At 44.5% G+C, this 11,172-nt stretch overlaps 1 protein-coding gene across 1 annotated transcript in view; it reads right to left on the bottom strand.

The window, feature by feature from the left end:
• Positions 1-347: 347 nt before the first annotated feature.
• The window catches only part of stpg2 (sperm-tail PG-rich repeat containing 2), a 349,639-nt gene continuing 338,814 nt past the window's right edge, over positions 348-11,172 (bottom strand). The window contains exon 13 of the mRNA XM_078570506.1: positions 348-685. The gene's annotated coding sequence lies outside the window, so the exon portion shown is untranslated. The remainder of the gene's footprint in view (positions 686-11,172) is intronic.

The raw sequence follows: 11,172 nt of genomic DNA, 5'->3' as shown, positions 1-11,172 counted from the left end.
ACATAAAGAGATACCAGCACAGGTAACCAAAAGCTTGGTGGAAGAGCTGGGTTTTAAGGTTTGAGGAGAGAGCGGTAGAGAGTGGAGAGGTTTAGGGAGGGAATTCCAGAAATTAGGGCGGCAAGCATGGCCATCAATGGTGGGGTGTAGTGAGGGAGGGGTGGGGGCAGAATTGGACAAATGCTGATCTCTTGGAGGGTTTAGGGCTGAAAGAAAGAAGAATATAGGCAAAGGGAGGTGGAATTGGAGACATAGGAGAAAGTGCTGAAAGGGCCCCAATGAGAATGGGAGAAAACCACAGGAAACCCACAGCAAAGGTGACAAAAAGTCCTCAAATACAAAGGTGAGAGAGACGCAATTTATTTATTAGTTTTGTTCCTGCACAATGACATGGAAGATTAACTAATAGCATTATTACAAAGATCAAGTCCCCACCTAAAGTCTCGTTTCTTTACTGTGAATCTGACTGGTCCATTTCAATTGATAGATCAGTCAGATGATGGCAAAGCAGATGAAATAATCTGTATCAAATGATGACAATGCTGAAAGCTTACGTGGGGCAGCTGGTTTCTTTTCGAAGAACCTCTTCCATGCAAAGTACTTTAAAGTATTTTCTTTGAGAGCTGTGAAGAGTCAGTGTGTTTCCCTTTGTCTTCAAAAACTCCACTTCCCTTCATCTGTTTACCTTAATTCAAAGAATCATAAACAGGGAATAAAACACTGTTGACAATCTCCTGGCCAAGGTAGCAGCTGCCAACAACCATGACGACAACTTGTATTTATATAACGTCTTCAATGTATTAAAATGCTTCAAGTCACTTCACAGGAGGATTATAAGGCAAAATTTGACACTGAGCCACACAAGGAGATGGTGGAGTAATTAAAATCAGGGATGCTCAAGAGGCTAGAATTAGAGGAGCGCAGAGATCTGGGAACGTTGTGGAACTGGTGGAGATTACAGAGATAGGAAGGAACTAGGCCATGGAGGGATTTGAATGCAAGGTTGAAAATTTTAAAATTGACTGAGAGTCACTGTAGGTCAGTGAATACTGGGGTATTGGCCGAGCAGGATTTGGTGTGATTTAGGATATAGGCAGCAAGGTTCTGGATGATCTTAACATTATTAAAGATAGAATGTGGGAGCTCAGCCAAGAGTGTGTTAGAAAATCTAGTCTAGAGGTAACAAAAGCACGGATTAGGGTTTCAGGTGAGCTGAGGTGGGATCAGGCAATGTTACAGAGGTAGAAATAGGCAGCCTTAGTGATGAGTGGCCAGAAGTTCATCTCAGAGTCAAATATGATACAAAAGTTACAAAGAGTCTGGTTCAGCCTCAGAGAGTTGCAAGGTAGTGAGATACCTGGAGTATTGCGTCTAGTTCTGTTCTCCCTACCTAAGAAAGGGTATGCTTGCCATAGAGGGGGTACAGCGAATGTTCATTAGGCTGATACCAGGGAAGGCAGGACTGTCGTATGAGGAGAGATTGGTTCGACTGGGCCAGTATTCACTGGAGTTTAGAAGAATGTGAGGGGATCTGATTGAAATGTATAAAATTCTAACAGGGCTAGACAGACTGGATGCAGGGAGGATGTTTCCCCTAGTTAGGGAGTCTAGAGCCAGGTCTTAGTCTCAGGATAGTGGGCAGGTCATTTAGGACTGAAATGAGGAAAAATTTCTTCACTCAGAGGGTGGTCAACCTATGGAATTCTCTGCCACAGAAGGTTGTGTAGGCCGGGTCACTGAGTATATTCAAGAAAGAAATTGATAAATTTTGGGATATTAGGGGCATTAAGGGGTTTGGAGACAAAGCGGGAATGTGTTGTTGAGATAGAGGATTAGCCATGAACATATTGAATGGTGGAGCAGGCTCGAAGGGCCGAATGGCCTCCTCCTGCTCCTAGTTTCTATGCTTCTATGGCCAGAAACTCACCTGTGTTGGGCAGGCTGGACAGGGGGCTGGTGCGGAGCCGATTGGCCCCCGCAATTGGCTGCACACCGCCATTTAACGTGGACAGGCCAATTAAGGCCCGCTCAGCGTGACACATGGCCGGTAGCGTTACCTGTGCGAGCAGTGGGGTGGGGAGAGTGCAGGAATCTCCCTGAGGCATGGAGCTGCCTCAGGGAATTTAAGTTGATAGTACCAATTTTTAATAAATGATAAGAAAAATTATTTAAACATGTCCTCTCATGTGTCACATGAGCTGGGACATGTTTGTGCATCTCGCAAATTTCATTAAATTATTTAACTAAACTTTCAGGAAACCTCATCCCGCCCATGGATCAGGTTTCCTGAAAAACGCGAAAGCCGCTTGGGCTCTTTGCCTGGCCGCCAACCTTAAGATTGGTCGGGCAGCGCTGTCAATTAGCTTAACTAGTTTCCGAATGGCCTTAACAGGCCTTTGACAGTTCGGCCGGCGGGCGGCCGCTGAACGAAAGATTTAAATGACGCGCGACGACGTCAGGATGCACGCCCAACGTTATCACGCATCATTTTGCGCATCGACGCGTCGGGCCCTCTCCCGCATGCCGACAGCAATATTCTGGCCTACGAAACAGAGTCCAAGGCCTGAAGACGATGACTCCAGTCTGAGCAATATTTAATTAGAGGGAATTTCTGCTCATCCTGTAAATGCTCATTCAGCATCCAGAGACAAGATGGGGGGAAAATATTTTTTTTGACGTGAGTGATTTGGATTTGGAATGGACTGGCTAATAGAGCGGTGCATACAGATCCTATAGTAGCCTTGGAAAGGAAATTAGGTACATTCCAGAAGGGAAAAGAGTTGCAGGGATATGGGGAAAAAGCGGGAGGTATAGTGAGACTAATTGGTTTGCTCTACAAAAGAGCCAGCACAGACTCAATGGCCGAAAGGTCTCTATCTGTGATGGACTAGCCTATGGCTCTATGAACAGCTAACCCATTAATATTTAGCCTTTACAGTATGACTGGCTTACAATCAAGCTCCATTTGTATCGTATCAGCAATTTGCCAATTGTTAGCAGATTGAGTAATCAAATCCTATTTTCTAAAAGAGAAGCTTTAAAACGAGTTTATTTTCATGCCCAATTTTTCTCTTTGAAACCTGCATGTTGGACAGGAGATGGATTTCTGACGTGGTTTCACTTCAGCAGAAATCAGCTTCTTAATCCCCTGCTCTGGGACTATCTGTCCTCTCAGGCTTCTGTGTGTTTTCTCTTTTGAACCCAAGCAGCAAAGCAATAAAGTTGGAAGGTAACAGCATACTGGTTCATTGACACAGGATTAGGATGCCTGGACGGAGTTAACTCTGCCTATCCTTGACCCTGGAACCTGACACGACTGCAGTTTTTTGGTTTCCTTTCCTCTGCGCCTTGTCCTCCTCCTTTTTTCTCTTTTTAATACAGGCACTCAGTGGTTCTGGAACTCGAAACCCCCCTCAATAATTCAAAGCAGTCATTACCAATGCAACCCCTTGGTACTTTATGGAGACATTATTGATTCATTAAAGCATGCACAGGGCTCCCCGATAGGGGACACACACATTTCAAGCATCATGTAATCCTTATTAATTACATCGGATGTGGGAGTATAGATCTAAACTTTAGTGGTTTTGTAATGTTTTTATATATATATCTTTATCTAGGTATGTACAAATGCACATCTGTGTTGATACATGCACACATATACCATGAGATACAAATATGACAACTGATATTTATATAGTGTCTTTCATGTGATAAAATGTCCCAAGACGTTTTTGTTATGAAGCAAAATATGACTCCAAGTCACTTAAGGAGATATTAGGACAGGTGACCAAAAACTTGGTCAAAGAGGTAGGTTTTATGGAATATCTTATGGAAGGAAAGAAAGTTTGAGAGGTGGGGAGGTGTCGGGAGGGAATTCCAAAGCTTAGGTCCTAGGTGGCTGAAGGCATGGCCACCATTTTGGAGCAATGAAAATCGGGGATACTCAAGAGGCCAGAAATGGAGGAGGGCAGAGATCTTGGAAGATTGACGGGTTGGAGGAGGTTACAGAGAACAGCGAGGTGGGGTGGTGGGGGGAAGGCTCGGGCAAAGGAATTTGAAAACAAGGACGAGAATTTTAATATCAAAGCATTGCTGGACCGGGATCAGCGTAGACCTGTGAGCACAGTGGTGATGGGTGAACAGAACCTGGTGCGAGTAAGGACATGATTAGCAGAGTAAAAATTTTAAAGGTTACATAGATACAATTTTCATATACAGTGATAGAGATTACATTTTTTTTAACTCCTGTGGTCATTCGAGCATATATCAGATGATATTCGTAGAATGGTAGTTAGTGTCGTGACCTATATTGACTAATTACTTGACTTTGTAAGTTACATTTATTAAACACGTAAGTAATTTTATTCCACCTCCATAATGACTGACACTCTAATCGCCTTTAGACTAGACAAGGTAGACAAACCTATTCAAATTCCTATAAAAATTCAGATGATTCAGCTGGGCAGAATTTAATACCTTCCTCCTTGGTGAGCTTGGTGGCACGAGGGTATTTAACTGGGTGGGAGGGTGGCAGGTGGGGACCCCCGCCATCTTCCTACCTCTGCCCCAATTAAGTCTGTGGCAGGAAGGTCCACGGATGGGCAACCCACCTCGCTGCCAATTAATACCCTTAAGTGGGCAATTAATACCCACTCAAGGGCCTCAACTTGCAGCCGCTGGGAACCACCCTGTGGGAAGCTCAAAACGTAAACCCTATCAGGGTTGCTTCTGAGGCGAGGGGGTTTCCTTGTCCAAAGCAACTCAATGCCTGATCAGGGGACCCGACATCAGGAAAGGTTTGGGATGGGGTGGGGAGGAGCGGTGCTGGTGCAGCGAAAACCAATCCCCTGCCCTTAAACACCCCACCCAACCCTCCCCCACCTCTCACCATCATTTGCTCGTGCCGTCAGCAATCCTGGGCCTCGGGTGGGTGTAGTGTCGGCAGCAGCCACCGCTTCCCCGGTGGCACTGCTGAGCAATGAACAGCTGCCAGCCTCTGATTGGCCGGCAGCTCTCAGCAGGCGGGGCTTCACGCCTGGGGCCCTTGATCTTGGGGAAAACCTACCCAGTTAAGTGCCTGATTGGCTTGACAGGCCTTCCCAAAAAGGAGCAACACGGGCCTCTCACCAACTTTCCAGCTGGTGGGTGAAAACTCCGTCATCTCTTATTCCTGAAAGGATTTTGTGATCACTTCCAAAAGCCACCATCACATAAAGCCGGGAGGAGGCGGTGGCTGAGATATTTTACAATTGTAACAGCTCCTGAGAACCAAAGGAAGTTAAACATTTCACAGTCTTGTCTGTGAGCTGCTTATCGAAAGAAGCTTTATGCATTGATTTGCATAAACATAAGAAAAATGCTAAAAAAATCCAGTCAAGAATTTTGGAGAAACTTCCTTGTGGTGAGAATGTGGAACTCGCCACCACGAGGAGTAGTTGAGATGAATAGTACAGATGCATTTAAGGGAATCTAGGTAAACACATGAAGGAGAAAGGAATAGAAGGTTTTGCCGATGGAGTGAGATGAAATAGGGGTTGGAGGAGGCTTGTCCGGAGGATAAGCACCACATGGAGCAGTTGGTCTGAATGGCCTGTAACTGAAGTGTTGTAATGGCCTGTATCCGAAGTATTGTAATGACTTGTATCTGAAGTGTTGCAATGGCCTGTATCTGAAGTGTTGCTCACAAATAATGAAGGCATTGACTCCCAAACCTGGCCACTGAAGGAAAGAAGAGCCTGTCTGCCATGGTAGCACATGATGCCTGCATGGGAGACAGGCCCAGCTATCGGGTACATGTGGTTGCAGTATACCCAGACTGGCCACCAGACTGGTTGGTTGAAACAGTAATGCACACGTGCCAGTCTGTTTCCTTCATTTATTTTCCCCCCAATTTTCTCCCCGTTTAAAAAAAGGTGCCAATAGATCTTCATCTGTGAATCTAGACAGGATAGTGAGATCCTGGGAGGGAGTTGATGGAGGAAGGGAGTGGGTGGGAGTTAATCCGCGTACTTATAGCATTAGGGTGAAGGTGTAAATTGGCTCCCCGTAATACACCACAACTGATTTTTTTATCTTGTTGATGCCAATCAAAGGACAACATTGTGGTATGTAACAGGCAGCCAATTCACCAAACCCCAGGTGGGATTTTCCAGCCCCTCCCACTGCCGGGATCATCTGATCCCACCGAAAGTCAATGGACTTCTAGCTGGGCTGCCAAATCTCTCACGTTGGATCCCAACAGGACGGGCCCGGAAAATTCTGGCTCCTGTATTACGTCCCTGATGAATCTCACCCCAATTTACTGGTCTAGAGATTCCCCCTTAGACTTCGGGACATTTGACTATCCAACCTCCTGAGGTCACTGATGAAAGTAGAGGCAACACATTTAAGAGCTCTCACCAATTTTCCCCCAGTTGCTTTGAACGCGTGGCGACACATTGTTGGAATTCACATAATAGTTTTGCATGGCGAGTGCAGTGATCGTAAGTAAAACCTTTCCTACTGCTTTAGAGGTCACGTGAGTTTATTGACGAATCAGCCCTAAGCACGGGTACCGATGAAACATTGCCTTTGTACAAGGTTAAGTCTGGTGTTTCCAAACTTAGAGGGGAAGGTAGAGAAGAACCAGAACAATCATAAAGTGAATCATGTAATTCACAGAAAAGCTCAGAAATTTACTGCAGGAGATACAGTTTTTGTGAGGAATTTTGGAAGTGGACCTTGTTGGGTTCCTGGTACAATTGTCTCAGAAATTGGTCCCTTGCCTTTCAGGTGGAAGTGGAAGACCGAATTGTTCGAAAACACATGGATCACCTTAGGAATAGAGAGACATTCCTACAACCAGCTATTCCGCCTGTGATTAACGTTGAACCATCAATCCCTAAGGTGACAGATCGACCTAGAATAAACATACCAGATGTCTCTATAGAGTTGCATATCTCTGAACTGCCACTTTCTAATGATGCAACCGGTGCTGCAGTTCCTGAACATGTTGATCCTGTGGGAGCACCGCAAGTGGTAGAGCTACACCACTCTAACCGAATAAGGAAAGCACCTCAGAGACTTAATCTTTAATCACCTGAATTGTATATATGTATATGTGTGGGCTATTCAGTTTTTCTCTGTAAATAGGAAGTATAAAAAAACTAAAAGGGGAGGAAATGTAGTAATTGAAGGTATAACCTTTCCTACTGCCTATCAGGGGTCACGTGATTGTTCTTGGATACTCTGACCAATGATCCCTAAGAGCAGGTAATCCAGGGGGTGTGGCTTTCTAGTCAAGGACCTGGTTCAAGCATGTAGCTCCTGAAAAGCTCTCTGTGATAAAGTTTATCTGTTTCAGAAACTGGTCCCTTGTCTTTCCAGGTGGAAGTAGAAGACTGAATTGTTCAAAAACATGTGGATCATCTTAGGAATAGATAGACATTCCAACAACCAATTATACCACCTGTAATTGATGTCAAACCTTTAACCCTGGAGGTGCCAGGTTGATCTAGAATAGACATACCTGATGTCTCTGTTGAATTAAATAACTCTGAACTGCCATTGTCTAAATATGTCCCCGATGCTGCAGTTCCCGATCATGTTGATCCAGTAGGAGAATCTCAAGAGCTATGTCGCTCTAACCGAGTTAGAAAACCACCTCAGAGACTAGCTATAATCACGTGACCTGTGTATATTTGTATATGTTATGGATTAAGATATTATTGTAAATAAGAAATGTAAAAAAAAAATTAAAGGGGGAGGAATGTAGTGATTGTAAGTAAAACCTTTCCTACTGTTTTAGGGCCACGTGATTATATTGACGAATCAGCCCTAAGTGTGGGTAACCTTAGGGGCGGAGCTTTCTAGTTGTGGACCTGGTTCAAGAATGTAGCTTCTTCAAGAGCTCTGTAAATAAAGTTAACTGTTTCAAGTAAGAAACCTGTCCAGTACACCAAGTTTATTACAGCAAGCCTATCTAACATTTCATATACGTTCATTTATGGTCACATAAATTTGTACAAAACATGAACATCAAAAATTATCATACTATTTATCAAATATAACTTTATCTTCGGCTATGGAATTAAGAAATATGGAAAAGTGGCTAGCTTCTTAAGAAGGTCAAAGGGACATTTTTAAAGCTTTTACCTAACAGAATTCTTTAAAATTATTAAGGGATTTGGTAGGGTCAATTAGAGAAGATGGGCAGAACTTAATAGCCTTAAACCCCACGCCCCACTTCTGGGAAGTTTGAAGATGAAGTGGGTAATTAATTGGGTGGGAGGGCGCAGGGTGGGGACCTTGCCACCTTCCCGCCTTCACTTGATTAAGTCCCGGGCAGGAAGGCTGGTGGGCAGCCTTTCAGCCTGGATGTTGACTGAGGCCCTTTAGTGGGTAATTAACTCAAGGGCCTCATCCCACAACAGCAGGTGTGAGAATGCCATGTGTAGAGCATGTTGGGTTTGCATGCAGGCTTCCATGCTGGGGTCCCACCTGATCGAGGCACCTGGCATTGGGAAGTGGTGTGCCCACTAAGAGCCATTCCCTGCCCTTTCTTCTGACCCGCTCCCATGACCTTCATCCCACCCTTACTCACCTGTGGCCTGCATCCCTCAGTGATCCTGGGTCTTTGAGATGTATTGACGGGAGCAGCCATCGCTCCTGGTGCCCTTGATTGGCCGGCAACACTTGATGGGCAGGATTTCCGCTCCCAGGGTCTTAAATCCTAGGGAAGGTCTGGCACTGGCCAGTTGATTGCCTGATGGACACTCATTTGTGGCAGACCTTTGCCAACAGAGGCAACGCGGGGCTCCTGCCAGTTCTCCAGCCGATTGGCATTGCCAATGTTAAATTCCACCCAAAGTTTTCACTGGTCCAGAACTGGGGACCATAAATATAAGATAGTCACTAATAAACCCTAAAGGGAATCAGGAGAAATTTCTTTACCCAGAGAGGTGAGAATGTGAAACTTACTACCACGGGGAGTGGCTGAGGCAAATATGCATTTAAGAGGAAGCTGGGTAAACACCACGAGGGAGAAAGTGCTAAGATGAGGTGAACTAGGAAGGGAGAGGAATTGTGTGGAGCATAAATACCAGCATTAACTGGTTGGGTTGAATGGCTTGTGTGCTGTAAAATTCTATGCAATACCTAACATTGCTTGGCGATTTTTAAAAATGTATTTGCTCATGGGATGCAGGGGTGGGGGCAGTCACTGGCTAGACCAACATTTATTGCCCATCTCTAATTGCCCTTGTTCAGAGAGCATTTAAGAGTCAACCACATTGGTCACATGTAGGCCAGACCAGGTAAGGACAGCAGATTTCCTTCCCTAGAGAGCATTATTGAACCAGATGGGTTTTTAGAACAATCAGCAATGACTTCATGGTCATCATCAGACTTTTAATTCCAGATTTTTATTGAATTTAAGTTTTATCATCTGCCATGTAGGATTCAAACCCGGGTTACCAGAGCATTAACCTGGGTCTCTGGATTACTCATCCAGTGACAATACCACTATGCCACCACCTAATAGTATTTAAAGAATGCTTCTACAAAGTGTTTTTGTAACAAAACCTGATAATTATCTGATCGCTGGTATAAAGATGCAGTCAACATTTCAACAATAGTAGCACTATGGGCTGTGTGAGAAGTGCACACAAAGTACACCTTGATTTATACACTCCTGGGATTTGGCAAAACACTGCATGAGTTATTTCGTTTTGATTAGCTGAAGTAGTAAGGAACACTTCTTGATGAAAGACTGAGGAAAGCGATGTGTGTGCACATAAATAACTGTGGCTGCATTAGTTGTGGACACTTCAGTGAATACTTAGCACTAAGAGAATGGGACATTTACCCATTAGATTAATAGGCTGAATATGAAAGCACCGATACAGTGTAATTACAGCATGTCATCAGATAAATGCATTGTAAGAGGTAACAATGGCCAGCACTGAAAACTTCTTTGAACTGTCTCATTGGCCAATAATAAGTTTTGCTGCCAATTTAACATTAACCTTGCTAGATCAATGTACCGACTCTACTAATTTCTTGCTGGCTTAAGAGATTTATAGGAAAGAAAAGGCCAGCTATAACTCTGCTCAGAACTAGCTGGCTGATTTATTTCCCATAATAGCACAGGAACTAGACTGTATGAATCACACAAACCAGTTCATGCTCTGTACCACTGCCCTTAAAGGACCAGTATTGCCTTGGTAATCTCCACCCACTATCAGGGCTCAAACTCTTTTGAGGCTTTTCTATTTAACTTAGCTTTTTTTCCTCTGCAAAAGGTTTTGCTCATTTCAGACTAAGGCTAGAGCAGCTACTGACAGCTTCATTTATACTGAGTGCTGATCCGAAATGCCTGGAACAATGAGTTTGATTTTATCTATTTAAGAGGGGGTCCAATTTTTTTTCAGAGCAAGTTCCTGTGTGCTGTGACCGTTCCACTGTTTTAATTCCTGAAATATCGGTGCAGGAAGGACCATTGCTGTGGTTCACCGGTCCTGAGATTGTTCTTCTGTCTGAAAAATTTGCTATTTAATTGCCAGCCCATAAAAGTTAAAGTTATCCAGTGGAACTCCGGCACCAACACCTCACCTTTCAGTTAGGTACTTTATAAACGTCCGGACTCAACACTGAGTTCGACAATTTCCGATCATAACTGACACTCCCGTTTTCTCAATCAGTCAATGATTGTAATGATTCTGCTGTTGGTATTTACACCACTTCAAGACTCATCTTTTGTTTCTTGTCCCATTACTTCCCCAGCTTTCATCGTATAAACACTCCTGCCCTCCACCCGGCACAAACCTTCCCTTTGTTCTTCTCCTCCGCCACCCCTTTCCTACCTTGCTTAAAATCTGTTCCCTCCCTGACATTTGCCAGTTCTGATGAAAGACCAGTAACCCAAAACACCGGCCAGAATTTACCCGGCTCTGTGGAAACGGGTTTGCTGAGGGGGAGGGGGGAGGGGGGAGGAATCAGGAAGTAAGTGTAAATCACCGTAGGGACAGCTTTTAGATGCTCTCCCACCTCCAGGCGCGTTTCCCAGGGTGAGCTGAGCTGCCAATGGAATCGGGTACAGGGCAACCAATTAGGCCCCACTTAGAGGCCATTTTCAGACCCTGGTGGCATTTCCCTGATGTCGGCCTGGTCTCAGCGCAGTGTCCTTGTAAG

This window comes from Cetorhinus maximus, chromosome 1, assembly GCF_964194155.1.
Source record: "Cetorhinus maximus chromosome 1, sCetMax3.hap1.1, whole genome shotgun sequence".
Taxonomy (NCBI): domain Eukaryota; kingdom Metazoa; phylum Chordata; class Chondrichthyes; order Lamniformes; family Cetorhinidae; genus Cetorhinus; species Cetorhinus maximus.
The sequence above is the reverse complement of the archived record's forward strand: the minus strand, read 5'-3'. Positions and strand labels throughout refer to the sequence as shown.